Source organism: Triturus cristatus, chromosome 12, assembly GCF_964204655.1.
Source record: "Triturus cristatus chromosome 12, aTriCri1.1, whole genome shotgun sequence".
Lineage (NCBI taxonomy): Eukaryota > Metazoa > Chordata > Amphibia > Caudata > Salamandridae > Triturus > Triturus cristatus.
Window position 1 is genome coordinate 283,933,992 of NC_140595.1, and position 12,876 is coordinate 283,946,867.

Sequence of the window (12,876 nt, forward strand, 5' to 3'; positions counted from 1 at the left end):
GCCTCTATTTTTTGACCTAGGTAGGCACTCATTTCAAGATATAGCACGTCTGCGCCCTCTTCTTTTCTGGGCCCGTATCAAAAGAACTGCCGAACTGTCCAATTACGCGGCAGCTCTTGATGAATTGGTAGCAGCCGACTCTTGGAGTAAGATCAAATGGCTAACGGATTTTCGGAAACTTTTATCCGCCATTGGACTAAATGAGGCATGGTGTAGCCAGACCCCACCTACAAAGCTGGTTTTAATTTTTTTTTACTGGGAATGGGTGCAGATCCAGGTCACTCAAAATCCTAGACTGGGGAAATTGGCGGAGGGCTTCTTTCAGCATAAAACTACCTGCACATTGGAACCTTATTTGGACTTTATCCAGATCCCCAGAGACAGGGCACTATATATATAGCTGAGATTCGGAACTCTCCCTACCAACAGCTTAGTTGCATGTTGGAAAGGGCCAAACACGACACCTATACCCTGTTGTGCTTATCACAATGAGTCCATTGCACATCTCTTGTTCGCCTGTCCGGCGTATAGGCTCCCCAGAAATAGGTGGCTAAAGCCGGTTTGCCAATTACTGGGTCCAATGAGTCACCGCAATGCTCTCCGCATTTTATGTACTGATATCTCCTCACTTACTTTGATATGCGTGGTGGCCAAATTCTTGGGCTCCGCCTGGTTAATAAGAAGGAAGATTTTGGCTAGGAAGCCTAACTGCTTAATTAGTGCAGACACTAATTGTGATCAGCGTCCACCTATCTAGGGTTACACTGGGTCTCCCTTTTTACATAGGGCTTCAGTTTATACCTTTTAGTTTTAGATTTTCTATGGTTCTTATAAACAAATCATGAACAAAATATGTATAGGGGGCGCTAGAGGGCGCCAGACCAACATGGCCGCACATCCGTGAGGCTCTCGCCCGCCGGGCGCTTTGAATCTCCATTAGCCCATCCTACGTCTGAGGGACACGACTCTGACCTGCCCTATTTGACGGGCAGTGGACGCGGAACAGATCCACCGACTTAGAGAACATTCTGGCCGGTGGTTCGCCAGCAAGGACCGCCGACATCCCCCGCGGCCACTGTGACTGCTCGGCTGATGCGAGGAGGCCGGCTGCCGCGCACACGCTGCAGCGGGGATCTGACGGGTGCGCTAGGCCGCGGAGCGCGGCCGAGGCTGAGAGCAGATACCGGCGCCGGACGCTCCTGCGGTGGCTTCCCCCTGCCCATCGCCGACCTCCAGACACACCGGTAAGGCGAGGGTGAACTGGGGCTCGGAGGGGGACGCGGAGCTGCGGGGCTGCCGTCGTGGGCCGAAGCTTGCCTTGCGGGGCTGGCGAGGAGTGCTCCATCTAGCTCTGGACGACCCTGGGCGCGGCGGGGGGTGCGTTATCTCTGCTGTTGATGCCCCCCCCCCCACAGGGCGAGAAACGAGGACTCCGCTACTTGTCCTGGCTCTCCGCGATACTATCAGTGCAGGCGGCGCCTGATTGAGACTGCCCCCTGGGCTCGTGGCCCTTCTCCCGGCAAGACCTACTGCCTCCGACGCATGGTGGATATCTGTGGGCCCTCCGACTCACCAGCTTCGCGGGATTTGCAGGCGGGTCGCTGTCGGTGGTTACCGGGGCGCGGCCCGGCTCTCTCCCTGCCATACACGTCCAGGCCCTAACTCTATTGGCTGCTCCGTGTTGGGGATCGGGCTCCGAGGTCGGGGGGCCGACCGACACTATGGGGAAGACAGATGCCAAACACGCCAAACAATCCCGGCTTCCATTCGAGGCTCCAACCAAAAAATCCCACGCCCTTCCTCCGGGAGACGGTGATTCTGCGGGAGGCGACACAGATGAGGTGGATTGGAAAGCGCTCCTCCTGAACATGCAGACCAGCCTCACCTCCATTGACGCCAAGATCGATGGTATGTCGCGCCGCCTGGACTCAGTGGTGCATAGACTGGACCAGCACGAGGAGCGGTTTAAGGAGGCGGAACAGCGGGTCTCCGGGTTGCAGGATGGCGCAACGGCCACCACGTCCAAGGTATCGCAGATGGAGCGATTGCTGAAGGTAATCGCTGACAAAAATGAGGATTTAGAGGCGAGATCGCGCCGAAACAATGTACGCCTTATTGGTCTGGCAGAGACTACCGCTGTGGGCAAGATGGAACTTTTCATCGAGAAGCTTCTCTCCGACCTTTTCGGCGCGGACGCCTTCTCTCCCCAGCTGGTGGTGGAACGGGCTCACCGCACTTTGGGCCCTCGGCCCGTACCCGGAGCGCCCCCAAGACCTATAGTCATCCGTTTTTTGAATTACAGGGATCGGGACACCCTTCTACGACTCGCCAGAGAAAAACAACCAGTCCTCTTCGAAAATACCACGCTCTCCTTCTTTCCAGACTTTACACAACCTGTACAGGATGCACGTCGCAAATTTGTACAGGTCAAGAAACGACTACATCAACATGGCATTCAATACTCCATGCTATACCCGGCCCGGCTACGGGTTGTCCATCATGGCAAGCCCCACATAATTCAGGATCCTGCCCAAGTTGAACTGTTTCTGAAAGACCACAAAAGATCTACTGAACTGGCTCACTCCCCTTCGGGGAGTGCGAGATCCCGCTCACCCACTTCTGCCCTTGACTGACTGGGGATCTCCAGCTGCCGTTAAGCTCCGCTTATGTTACTCTCTTGATGTACACTTGTTTTGCCTCTGCCTGTTTTTCTGTGAAGTTAAATTGCTGCTCCATATGTGACTCTGTGCGCTCGCCGTTATGGTGGAGCTACCACCTATCAGTCCTTGCCCTCCCTTATTTTTTTAGATGGTTCCTTGACGATATTTTAACTTGATTGCGCCCTGGCACCAACCTCCCCCTCCCGTGTTTCTCCACTGGGTCTAGGCTCCAGGGGATAGCGGGTGCGATATCGGGGGAGTGGGATGGCGGGTCTGGACCCCTGGTGTCCCCCACTTGGGTGTTCCCCAATGAGTAAATGACAAAACATTGTAGGTTTGTGAGGGGTGGGGAAGATGCCCGGCATGATTGGGATGTCGGAGTGGGAGGGTGGGTGGGTTCTCGGGGATTTGTTACAAGTTTGTTGTTTTTTTTTCAGCATGAGCATTGCACGCATATTTGTTGATATAGCACAGTATGCCGCCCTTACTATCTGGCTGCATGTCTGGGACAGCCGCCGGGTGGATTTAGTGACCTGGGGTTCCCGTGTCCAAGGACCTAGCGCACGCCACACACACTGAACCAGGTGGAGGGGGACTGCTCACCGCTATCTCTTGGAATGTCAGGGGATTGGGAGACCCGAGGAAGAGGAGGCGAATCTTGGGTGCTTTGGATAGATTGCATGTTCAGGTGGTCTTCCTACAGGAGACACATATGGACCCTCTCCGTAGGGGATCCTTTGCTGCTAGGTGGGCTGCACACTCGATATTTGCGTCATACTCATCCTATGCAAGAGGCACTGCTATTCTCTTAAAACGCGGGGTTCCGTATGTTCCCCTGGGTACAGCCAAGGACACAGAGGGCCGATATTGTATAGCGTGGGGCAGGATAGGCATCGAGACTATTACCCTGGCCTGTTCTTACGGTCCTAATTCCGATGACCCACGCAGCTTCATTGCTCTCTGGAACAAGATCTGTGAGGTGGGCTCCACGCACCTCATCTGGGGAGGTGACTTCAACGCTGTCTTAGACCCTGCCATGGATAGATCCAACCCCTCTGCTTGCCACTATGATAACACACACAAATACCTGAGGGACATATGCGACACTCAGGATGTCGTGGATACCTGGCGCCACTTACACCCGACCTCCATGGAGGGCACGCACTGGAATAATGCTTATGCCACATGGGCCAGACTAGATTACATCATGGTAAATAGGGCACTGGCCCCCTCCCTGGTTACTGTACAACACATAGGCCGCACATTCTCCAAACACTCTCCAGTGCTCGCCAAGTTCCGCCTACCAGACATAATGGGTAGATCCCCGACATGGCGACTTCAGCCCAATATCTTACTCGATGAGCTGTTCCGCTCCGAACTATGTCAAGAACTAGAAGACTTTCTTTCCCGTAACAGGGGATCGGTGGAACGAGTGGCCACCCTCTGGGAAGCACTGAAGGTCACGATTCGGGGAGTCTGCATCTCTAAGAGTTCCGGGGTGTTAAAGACCCTACGCGCCACACTACATGATTTAGAATCCAAACTACATACCCTGGAAACTAGTCCAGACTTTGCCGTCAACACGGATGCGCAAGCGCAGTACTGTACGGCGATGTCAGAATACACTTCCACTGCTGACAGAGAGGTCCGATTCCGAGGCAAATACTTCAGGGCTCGGGCATACGGGGAGGGTGAACGTCCCGGTAGATCCCTTGCGAGCGCGGTGCGGCCGATGCGTGGCTCCAATTTTGTGTTAGAACTTAAGGGGGAAGAGGGGGTTCCCATACGCGACACACAGTCGCTCTTGGCGGCTTTCACTACACACTATTCTACACTTTACTCTTCCATCAGAGTTGGCGCGCTAGACATGGACGACTACCTGAGAGAGCTCACCCTGGGCTGGCTCTCGGATCGCCAGCGTGAGTTCTTGGCGGAACCCATAGGCCTGGACGAGATCAGAGATGCAATCAATCAGATGGCACCTGGAAAGGCCCCCGGTCTGGACGGGTTGCCCATGGATTTCTACAAGGCCTATATAGATATCCTAGCTCCGGTGCTCCGGGAAGTTTTTCTGGAGGCACATGAGTCTGGTGCGCTCCCCCCATCAATGCAGGAAGCGCTGATTACTTCCCTACTGAAACCGGGTAAACCGCCTCATTCTTGCGACTCTTACTGCCCTCTTTCTTTAATTAACTGCGACGCAAAAATTTTGGCCAAGGTTCTAGCCAACCGTTTACAGCTGTTACTGGGCGGTCTGGTGCTGTCGGATCAGGCTGGATTCGTTCCTGGCAGAGCCACTTCCAATAATCTTCGGACGCTTTTCTCCATTATGCACAATGTAGACCCTGACTTGCCATTGGTGGCTGTCTTCTTGGACGCCACCAAGGCCTTTGACTCCCTGGAATGGGACTATCTGCACTGCATCCTGCGCAATATGGGATTCCCACTGGGTTTCACGCGCTGGATCGATATCCTGTATGACCGGCCGATCGCTAGGGTGGGGATAAATGGGCGGATATCGGAGGCTTTCGCGATCTCGCGGGGCACCCGACAGGGGTGTCCCCTATCCCCGTTATTGTTCGCGGTGGCGATGGAACCGCTGGCTGCCCGGCTCCGACAACATCACCGAGACAAGGCGTTGCGTTGTCTCGAGAGAGAGGTGCTAATCTCCTTATATGCGGATGACATCACACTATACATCCGGGATCCCGCTACTAACCTAAATTCCATCCTTCGGGAGTTTATTCGCTTCGCGGGTCTGTCTGGGGTTCATATTAACTGGGTGTAGGAGAGTAGGGTCTGCTATCCTATGGTCACCCCAAATTTTTGCTTTTTGCTTCACTGGTTTTTGACATATTGAGGCTGTGGGCCTGCCAATCAGACCCCCAGCCTGCTGTTCTCTCTACTAAATTAAAACTATGCACCCTAGGTGCATAACCAATTGGAAGTGGATCACCCTGTCAGCCCCTGTACCAGTGTACACTAGGTACCCAGGGCATTGGTGTACCCAAGGCCTGCCAGGGGCTGAAGCATGTATTATGCCACCCCAGGCTTGGCCTAACAATTTGACACAACTGGCTGATCACTCAGCTGGGGTAAGTTGGTGTAATCACCTCTTACTTAGGTGTAGTATACCTATACTTAACCTTAAATGGGACACCTGGTAACCTATAAGTCACTCCTATGGCAGGCCTTAACAATCCTGAAGGCAGAGTGCTTGGTTCCATGTGAGATGGTGCTCTGGCATGAGCTGAGCCTGTCTGCAGTGGTCCGAACAACTTCCTTCTACTGTTTCCAGACATGGTCATACCATATACTCTTAAGTGCATTATGAACCTCGCGGTTAAATGCTAACTTTGGTTTGGCTTTATCAAAACATGTCGAGTAAGGTGTCATACGAATTGGAATACTAACCCCTCGCCAATTCTGGCGACGGGGTTAGCATTCCACCCTTCTAGAGGAACACGACATGTACAGTACCTGAAACCCGGGTAGAATCAGACATAGCCTCAGCTCCACAAAATGGATGCTGCCACCACAGACACAAGTCTGCCCTCCTGCTGCTGGGAGTCCTTCCAGCTTGGGAGGTGTGGACAAAGGGTTTCCTTCCAGGGGAGGTGCATGCACCACCCCAGACAGGATTTTGTGTATTGGTCAGGTAGGGCTTGAAAGAAACCAGACATGCCTGTGGCTCACAAGGAGCCTCGGTGCATATGCCAGTTCAAACCGGTCCTGGGGCACACCAGTCCCGGGCCTGGGGCGAGCTGGACAAAGGATTGGGGGTGTAACCACCCCCCTTCCTGGTCCCACCCATAGGGAGGGACCTAGCAGGTAGTCCGGCCCCTAGAATCCGCTTAAAGGTAGGAGCTGTGTCCTAAGACTTCAGACATCCTGGAATCAACTTGAAACTAAGAAGAAGACGGGAACTTTGACATTCTGCTGCACAGAAGACTGAAGGAAATCTCCCCTGTCGTCAGGGAGTGACCACCTTGCTAACGCAAGCACCATCCAGCGAATCAACGTCTGCTTTGCCGCCGCCTCCCGCCGGAGCCCGAGCCCAGAGACTGACAAGACCTGGACCTCCAGACCTCTCACCGCCCGATCCACAGTCCCTGAAAAGAGGAGACCCGTGGAGGCACTGAGACACGTGGAGCCAGCCATCTTGAAACGACCACGACAAGCTGACAAGTGCAACAACCGAGGCTCCCTCCAAGTTGTACTTTGGGATCTGAGAAACCCAACCCTCGAGCAGCATCTGCACCAAAGGTGAGCCCTCCAGCATCTCCACGATCTGCGTGGGGCCCTTCTGCATTTTGCCACTCGACGTGCCTTCCCGGTTGCTGGCCCGCTGGCTAGTAGCCATCTTGGCGACGAACTTTACGAAATACACCGCTGGTCTGGTTGCTCCAGACTGGCCCTTGCTCCCCTCCAAAGGAGCAGTCCCTCTGACCTTGCTGGTCAGAACCATCAGCTTATTTCATCTCCTACAACAATTGCTTTTGCCAAGGCTTGTTTGCTTCGATCAAGTCGCCGACACCGCCGACAGCGAGAGCCTGCGTGGGACAGCTCGTGAACCGACTCCTGGACGCCGTCGACCTCCAGGGACCACGTGGCTGCAGAGACAAGCTACACCTTTCTTCCTGTTTGCACCCGACATTGCCTGGTACCCACCTGGTGCCACGCTGGTCACTGGCTAGTGACTGTGAACACTGTCCCCTCTGCTTACAGGTCTTCAACATCTCCAATCCACTCTTGGATCCACTGCATCTCTCCCGGACCGACCGCCTTCAGCATCTTTGTCTTCAGGCTCCACGGAACAGATAGAAGAAACCCGACGCACTTCGAGGCCTATGCACCCGCTTCCTGTGGGTGAGGTAAAGCTAGCACACCTGTGCCCAAGTGTAGTATTACATCTCTAGTGCCTGTGTTCCAAATCTTGAGTTCCTAGTCCATCCGGAAGATCCTTTTTGCAGTAACTTTGTACTTTTTACGCACCCATTGAAACCTATGGGAGCACGCGTGTGACTATTTGCTCTGCACACGCCACCCGTGGACCGCCTGGTCACTAACTGAAGTTAGCTCCTTGTAGGCCCAGCGATTCTAGAGGCCCTAGGCCTTTTCCCTTTTCTGTTCGTGGTACTTATACCACTATTTTAGTATATGGTTCGAGCGGCCACCAGGGCCTATCCATATAAAGTGCAACTTCTGTGTATTCTACTGTAATCTTGTTTGACGATTTGTGCTCCTGTGCTCATAAAGAGACTAGGGGTTACTTTGAGAAATAAATACATATATATTTTGAATATATATCTGTGTGGTGTCCTTTCATTGGTATAAAAGGGGGTTACATTTGGTAAAACAGCTGGCTTAACACGCTTCACGAGTTTAGCCTCAAAGACTGCTTAGCCTACGCTATCACTAGGGCAGCTAGTCCGAAAAGGTTGACTTACAACCACACCATAAGGGTTGCTTGGCATGGTACAAGGTGATCACTTTAACTAGTGAGCATCATATACCAGGCCAACTTCTCACAATGGTGAGCAGCGGTTGGATTTGAGCTTGCTGTGTTTTACCATTGTAATCTCTTGGTTACCAATTGAAAGATCACATAGGTACCTGTAGGTACATATAAAACAAGATTAGATATACATAAGTTCTACTGAACTTAGTTGTTGTAGAGCAAAGGGAGTAGCACACCCTGACTACAACTACTAGATAGGTTTAGTAGGTAAACCCAAGTGTAGGTAGATTGCAACACATCCACCCACACTTAAGAGCAATGGCTGGGGCAGAGGGGTCCACTGTACCCATCTCTGTTGAGAGTGACCCCCAGAGGGCACCATCCATCTTTGCTACCCTTAATCAGAATGAGCTCAGGCATTTGGCAACTCTTAGAGGCCTTAAACAGCCCAAGAACCCTACCTCTGATGAGCTCAGAGAACTCTTACAAAATGATGAGAATCAGAGAGAGCTCAAGAAAGCTTCCCAGTTAGCCCCCTTAGGGACAGGAACAGGAGGCCCCCCTTCTGAAGATGCTACAGAGGTACCCAGTTCCAATAGTCACCCCTTAGATGGCAATAATACCACAGAGGACGAGAGTGATAAAGGTGCTGATACAGAAAGTAGTGATGATGAAGGGAGAACTAGCCCAGTGCCAAGTGTTATACTTGGCCCAGCTAAACTAAGGCTATTGGGGACTGACAATGGGTTTACCCCATTGGATCTCCCCAGTGGACTTAACACAGGGCTTGGGAGGCAAAGGAATCGCTCAGGTGACTCCAATGCTTCCCATGGCTCTAGAGGCTCTCAAGGTCACTCCAGGAAAAGGATGACCACCCCTCAGAGGAGGGAACATGAGGCCAGAATGCAGGAAGCCCAGCTGAGGATCAGGAAGCAGGAGCTAGAAGTAGCCCTGATGGAAGAAAAACTGAACAAGGCTAGGCAACCTAGAGAGAGTGGGTCTATACCCACTGGTGGCAGCATTGTCCCTAAGGACAAAGATAGGGTCTTTGATAATAGGAACCTGTCTAAGGTTGTGCCCCCCTACAAAAGTGGGGATGACATCCACAAATGGATAACTGCTCTTGAGAGAGCCTGCAAAGTACAGCAGGTTCCTGAAGACCAGTGGGCAGCAATCCTCTGGCTCTCCTTTGAAGGAAGAGGCAGAGACAGACTCCTCACTGTTAGAGAAGAGGATGTCAGAAATTACAGAGTCCTGAAGAGTGTTCTGGTAGATGGGTTAGGCTTAACCACTGAACAGTACAGGTTAATGTTCAGAGACACCCAAAAGACACAGACTCAGGACTGGTCTGAATATGTTGAATGTGCCACTAAGGCTTTGGAGGGTTGGTTGCTGGGAAGTAAGGTATCTGATTTTACAGGATTGTATAATTTGATGATGAGAGAACAGATTTTAAATAACTGTCAAAACCAGCAACTGCATCAACACTTGGTTGACTCTGATCTGACCTCTCCCCAAGAATTGGGAAAGAAGGCAGACAAATGGGTCAGAACCAGGGTTAAGCAAAAGAACCAGAACCAGGGCCAAGGGGGTGATCAGAAGAAAACAGACCAAAAGGGTGGAGATCAGAAACCTAAAGACCAGAAGTCTTCAACAGGGCCCCAAACTACTGCTAAGGAGGGTGGGTCCCAACAGTCCAAAAAGAAGAAAGAAGGTCAAAAGAAACCCTGGTGCAATCATTGCAAAAATACAACTCACTGGACTAGTGATTGCAAAAAGGGTGGAGCCCCCAACACTGTTGCCCCTAAGGCACCTGCTCCCAGTACTACTGTTAGCAGTGTTGGTCCCCAGACAAAGGGTGTAGTGGGAATCACTATGGGAACTGAAGGAGATTCTGACTTCGACAGAACCCTGACACAGGCAGTCTTGATCTGTGATGGGGACATTGATTTGTCCCTGACTGTGAGCCCCAGTAACCTGGGCAAGTACAGACAGACTCCTTTAATAAATGAAAAAGTGGCTCAAGCCTACAGGGACACATGTGCCAGTGTCACTATGGTGACACCAGGCTTTGTGGACCCTGGACAGTACATACCAGGTGAGAATTACCTGGTGACCAATGCCAGCAATGCCACTACTTCACATAGTGTGGCAGTTGTTAACTTCTCATGGGGAGGGGTAACTGGCCTCAAAAGGGTTGTGGTTAGTGCAGACCTCCCAGTAGAATGTTTGTTGGGCAATGACCTAGAGAGTTCTCTATGGTCAGAAGTGGAGTACAGGACTCATGCAGAGATGTTAGGTATATCATCACATGTCCTTGCTGTGACCAGGTCACAGGCCAAAAAGTGCCTCACTGAACCTCAGGTCTTGGATCCTGGAACAATGGACCAAGCACCTACCAAGAAGAAGAACAGGAGGGTCAAGGCTGTGCCTTCCCCCCTGCCTCAGAGTGATGATCAGCCTTCCCAGGAAGCTGATCTAGAGGACCCTGAAGGAACTGTCCCTGAAGAGCTTGAACCTGATCAGGTTGAGTTTCTGGGGACAGGGGGACCTTCAAGGGCTGACTTGAGGCAGGCTCAGTTATCCTGTCCCTCACTTGAACCCCTCAGACAGCTGGCTGCTGCTGAGGCTGCTGGGAATGCTCAAGGTACCCATAAAGTGTATTGGGATGAAGGGCTCCTTTATTCAGAGGCTAGAGACCCCAAGCCTGGTGCTACCAGGAGGTTGGTTATACCTCTGCAATTTAGGGGCTTCCTTCTTACCTTGGCCCATGATATTCCTTTAGCAGGACACTTAGGCCAGAATAAGACTTGGGACAGGCTTGTCCGTCACTTTCACTGGCCTCATATGAATGAGGATACAAAGGAGTTTTGTCGCTCCTGTGTGACCTGCCAAGCCAGTGGCAAATCAGGTGGCACAACAAAGGCCCCCCTAATACCACTACCTGTGGTGGGGGTCCCCTTTGAAAGAGTGGGAATAGACATAGTGGGTCCCATGGATCCTCCCACTGCATCTGGGCACAGATTTATACTGGTGGTAGTGGATCATGCCACCAGGTATCCAGAGGCAATTCCCCTTAGGACCACTACAGCACCTGTTGTGGCCAGGGCCCTGCTGGGAGTATTCTCCAGAGTGGGGTTTCCTAAGGAGGTAGTTTCTGACAGAGGTACCAACTTTATGTCAGGATACTTGACAGCTATGTGGAAGGAATGTGGTGTCAACTACAAGTTCACCACCCCTTATCACCCACAATGCAATGGGCTTGTTGAGAGATTCAACAAGACCCTAAAGGGTATGATCAAAGGATTACCTGAAAAGCTCAGGCGAAGATGGGACATCCTTCTACCCTGCCTTCTGTTTGCTTACAGAGAGGTCCCACAAAAAGGAGTTGGCTACAGCCCCTTTGAATTGTTGTTTGGGCACCCTGTAAGAGGCCCACTGTGTTTAGTGAAGGAAGGATGGGAGTTACCTCTCAAAAAGCCTAAGCAAGACATAGTGGACTATGTACTTGGTCTCCGCTCCAGGATGGCTGAGTATATGGAGAAGGCATCCAAAAACCTTGAGGCAAGCCAGGCCTTACAGAAAGCTTGGCATGACCAAAAGGCTGTCTTGGTTGAGTTTCAGCCAGGACAGAAGGTATGGGTGTTGGAGCCAGTGGCCCCAGCAGCACTCCAAGACAAATGGTCTGGACCCCATACAATCCTGGAAAAGAAGGGAGAGGTCACCTACTTGGTAGACCTAGGAACTCCCAGGAGTCCCCACAGGGTACTCCATGTTAACAGGCTTAAAGCATATGTTGACAGGGCAGACATGGGCTTGCTCATGGCTACAGATGAGGGACAGGAGGAAGAGAGTGACCCTCTCCCAGACCTGTTGTCTCAGAACCCTGAAGATGGCTCAGTTGAAGGAGTGACCCTTGGAGGCAACCTCACTGCCCATCAGCAGACTGAATGTAGACAGGTTCTACAATCATTTTCACATATGTTTTCCTTGATACCTAGTCAAACTGACTGGTGTACCCATGTGGTGGACACTGGTGACAGTCTGCCTGTAAAGAACAAGCTTTACAGACAACCTGACCACGTCAGGGACTGTATAAAGGCTGAGGTACATAAAATGCTGGAATTAGGTGTCATTGAACCCTCAGAGAGCCCCTGGGCTAGCCCAGTGGTTCTGGTCCCCAAACCTCACACCAAAGATGGCAAGAGAGAAATGAGGTTCTGTGTGGACTATAGGGGTCTCAATGCTGTCACCAGGACAGATGCACACCCTATTCCAAGGGCAGATGAGCTCATAGACAAACTAGCTTCTGCAAAGTTTTTGAGCACATTTGACTTAACAGCTGGCTATTGGCAAATCAGATTAGCTGAGGAGTCTAAGGCCAAAACAGCATTCTCAACCCCAGGTGGGCACTACCAGTTTGTGGTGATGCCCTTTGGTCTGAAGAATGCACCTGCCACCTTCCAAAGGCTGGTGAACCAAGTCCTTACTGGGTTGGATGACTTTTGCGCAGCATATCTGGATGACATTGCTGTCTTTAGCTCCACCTGGGAGGATCACCTGATCCACCTGAAGAAGGCTCTTGAGGCTCTGCAAAGGGCAGGCCTCACTATCAAGGCTACTAAGTGCCAGATAGGGCAGAGTAAGGTTGTATATTTGGGCCACCTTGTAGGTGGAGGCCAAGTTCAACCACTGGAGAGTAAGATACAATCCATCAAGGACTGGTCCCCTCCAACCACCCAGACTCAAGTTCGA